The following is a 4,235-nucleotide window of genomic DNA, read 5'->3' on the forward strand; positions in this document are numbered from 1 at the left end:
AAGCTCACCAGTTGCAAAATAAAGATTTTTAACCCACCACTTCTGAAAAAGCCTTGATTCTAATCATCCTGGAAGTTCACCTGACCAACTGGTCAAGAGGAAATAGAGATCCAAAACTTTCCAGCAAGTTCAGAAAAGTGGAAAAGGATTATCCAGGAAGTGATAAATTGAGCACATTCAGAGAAAACCTACTCCAAATAATATGGCCCATCTGAGAGTTAAATGGGAGAAGGCAATGGCACCCCACTCCATTACTCTTGCCTAGAAAATCCCATGGACGGAGGAGCCTGGTGGGCTGCAGTCCATGGGGTCACTAAGAGTCGGACACGACTGAGCGACTTCACTTTCACTTTTCACTTTCATGCATTGGAGAAGGAAATGGCAACCCGCTCCAGTGTTCTTGCCTGGAGAATCCCAGGGTCGGGGGAGCCTTGTGGGCTGCCATCTATGGGGTAGCACAGAGTTGGACACGACTGAAGAGACTTAGCAGCAGAGAGTTAAATATATTGAAAAAACTTAAAGAGCTGGAAAAAGAGAAACTAAAATAACAAGAAAAGAGTCATCCTTAAATAATGGGGTTGCACATTGCCTCACAAGTCTTGCTTTCTCCCTGTCCCCATCCCCCATCACTAGGGCCTTGTGAAAGACTATTTTTCCCCCTTTAGATGCGATAAAGGAGAAAACACAACTGTTCATTTGCAGGATGGCCTGAGGAATGCAGACTAAAGGACAGACAGTCTCCTTACTTTTCCATAAGAAATGTTTTAAGACATCTAGTTTAGTGATGGCTGTTGAGATTGGAATTGCAAATGCTCTTTGCCAGCTCTTGTTTCCTGAAAAGTAAAACAGTAACTTCCATTCTCTAAGAAGTTTCTTAAAAGCTAGCAGAAGGAAGTTTGGGAACTAGAATCTATGCAAGCAGAGAACTTTCCTGAAGATGTTCATTCTGTACCCATGTCAACATCTTCTCCTTTGGATCCAATTGATTTTTACATTATTTGTAGCAATGGTGGTAAAGTATTAATAGTATGTAAGCAATAAATACTGAATATTTATTGAGATCTTATTATGTGTCAGGCACTGTAACAAGCATTTAACCTAGAGTGATTTAATTTTCATTATAACTCATTGTTGTTGTTGTTGTTATTATTACTCCCATTTTAGAGATGAAGAGACTGAGGCTTAGGAAGGTTAAATCACTTTGCCAAGATCACATAAATAGCAAGTGGCAGAGCTAGGAGTTTAATAAATAGCATGTGGCAGAGCCTTGAACCTGTTTTTGTCTTTTATCTTAAAATGCGACACTGAGTGCCCACCACCCCAAGAACAGGATGCATAATTCGCAGGGCCTGTTGCAAAGTAAAACAAAAAGAGGTGCCCTTAGTTGAAAAATATAAGAAAGTCAAGATGGTGCCACAAGGCATTAAACCAAACTCGGGTCCAGTGTGACAACACAGATCACGGGACCATGAAGCTCGTCCTGACTGTGTATAACTTCTGGGGATACAAATATGAATAATATCCAGTTCACGTCCTTAAAGACAGGAGAACAAACAGGCAACCAGGAAATTCCTATTACTTTTCAGGTGTGATAAGGCTACAGAAGTCAGAGACAAAGCAACCACAGCCATCCTGGGGCTGCAGGAAACAATAGTAATTATTATTTGTAGTAAACACAGTAAGAAAATGACTTTTCTTAGTTTTCTTTTCTTTCGCACTTTTTATTTCCTTCCTTGTTTGAGAAACCTGATACGAGACACAGAGATGGAGATAAAGCAAAGCCTTAATACTGACAGGAGAAGTGGCTTCAGGTGTGTGGCTTGCTCCCACAGCCTCCTGACTGAAGCATCTCACTCAGTGGTCCCTGTAGAACCACTGGGAGCCCTGCAGGCTGCCCAAATAGGCCTGCTCCCCTCAGCCCATGGAGCATGAACTTCGTGAATGGCCAACTTTAACAGAAACATTCAAGGTCTTCTCCAAAGGAACAGGAAGGTGAGTGAGCAGCCAAGAGTTGTCAGGAGTGGTGTCGAATGAGGTCCCTCTATCTGGAATCACACGGAAGCCAAAATGAATCTCTCTCCCAGTGGGTCTTATACCTTCTGTTTTAGGATAATTTGTTGTTCAGTCGCTAAGTCGTGTTTGACTCTGAGACCCCATGGCCTGCAGCATGCCAGGCTTCCCTATCTTTCACTATTTCCCAGAGTTTGCTCAAACTCATGTCCATTGTTGGTGATGCTGTACTACCATCTCATCCTGTCGCCCCCTTCTCCTTTTGTCCTCAATCTTTCCCAGCATCAGGGTCTTTTCCAATAATCTGAATGCTAAGTCTTAATACTCCTGCATTTTGTAGGCCTATCAGGCTGGTAGAAGTCTTACTAAATCCCTTGATCTTTCTTAAAACTCTATTATATAATAATTTTTGAGGAATGGGTAAAGAGTCTGTAATCAGAATATTATTCTTCCAATTTTTTTCACTCCTTAGAAAGTAGGGAAAACCTTTCTTCTCTCTAGATAGTGAGAAGCTTCTGGTTTATCCTTCTAAAGGCAAAAGGTTCCATTTTGAATGCTCTGGTTTAAATTAAAGAATAACAAATTTGAGTGAATAGAGCTTGTTTGAGTGAAGTAGAAGGATGAAGACACTAAAGTCTTTGTTAGAAGTGTTTATTACTCAAATAATTAGGAAAATGGGAAACAAGTAAATGTTTTAAAATATTGGACTCCATAGTGGGCTTTCTTTTCCCCCTCTTTTTAAGTGAATGTTATGAAAATGTTTCATTCTTGTTTACTGATAGTGTGAGAAAATTCCAGGAACAGCTTCCCTGGTGTATGTGTGTGTGTGTGTGTGTGTGTGTGTGTAGAACAGTGCTTCTCAAAGTATGATTTTTGATTCTTAGGCCAACTACACCAGATCACTAGGGAAACTGATTAGAAATGTGTGTTCCATTTGGAACCAGTATGTTTCCGTATTCTACCATACTGAATCTGTAGGAAGCTACATCTATTCCGTGCTCCTTAAGTGAATCTTTCTCAAATTGAAGTTTCAGAGGCCCTGAAATCCATTTAAAATGACCCCTCTCTGAAAATATTTAGTAATTTATGGTGGATGTAAAGTAGGTCTAGAGGTGAACCTGAATGAGGATTCACTCTTGGCTGGGTGAGGCCTTGGGCAGAGGGAGAAAAACAGACTTGAACAGGGGAAAGGAAGGATATTTCAATGTGGAGTGAATGAAGGCCATGGAGAAAGCTACTAGGGATGGGAGGGGATGGAAGATAAGTGTTTCCTTTGTGGTTGGGGCAGGAGGTGGAAGTGAGGAGCATATGAATCATTGATCTTTCCTGAAATTTTCTGCTCCTAACTTAAGAGTGGAAAACACTTACTCTCATGAGCCTGCAGAAGCAGAAGATATTAAGAAGAGGTGCAAGAATACACGGAAAGAAAGTGAAAGTGAAGTCGCTCAGTCATGTCCAACTCTTTGTGACCCCATGGACTGTAGCCTACCAGGCTCTGAGATCCATGGGATTTTCCAGGCAAGAATACTGGAGTGGACTGCCATTTCCTTCTCCAGGGGATCTTCTCAACCCAGGGATCAAACCTGTGTCTTCTGCATTGCAGACAGACGCCTTACCGTCTGAGCCAAGAAGAGGTTTAAGAATACACAGAAGAACTGTACAAAAAGATCTTCATGACCCAGATAATCACGATGGTGTGATCACTCACCTAGAGCCAGACATCCTGGAATGTGAAGTCAAGTGGGCTTTAGAAAGCATTGCTACAAACAAAGCTAGTGGAGGTGATGGAATTCCTCCATCATCTTTGAGCAATGGAGGAAATTTGAAAGTTGAGCTCTTTCAAATCCTGAAAGATGATGCTGTGAAAGTGCTGCACTCAATATGTCAACAAATTTGGAAAACTCAGCAGTGGCCACAGGACTGGAAAAGGTCAGTTTTCATTCCAATACCAAAGAAAGGCAATGCCAAAGAATGCTCAAACTACCGCACAATTGCACTCATCTCACATGCTAGTGAAGTAATGCTCAAAATTCTCCAAGCCAGGCTTCAGCAATACATGAACCATGAACTTCCTGATGTTCAAGCTGGTTTTAGAAAAGGCAGAGGAACAGAGATCAAATTGCCAACATCCGCTGGATCATGGAAAAAGCGAGAGGGTTCCAGAAAAACATCTATTTCTGCTTTGTTGACTATGCCAAAGCCTTTGACTACGTGGATCACAATAA

Source organism: Bison bison, unplaced genomic scaffold, assembly GCF_000754665.1.
Source record: "Bison bison bison isolate TAMUID 2011002044 unplaced genomic scaffold, Bison_UMD1.0 scf7180017864370, whole genome shotgun sequence".
NCBI lineage: Eukaryota > Metazoa > Chordata > Mammalia > Artiodactyla > Bovidae > Bison > Bison bison.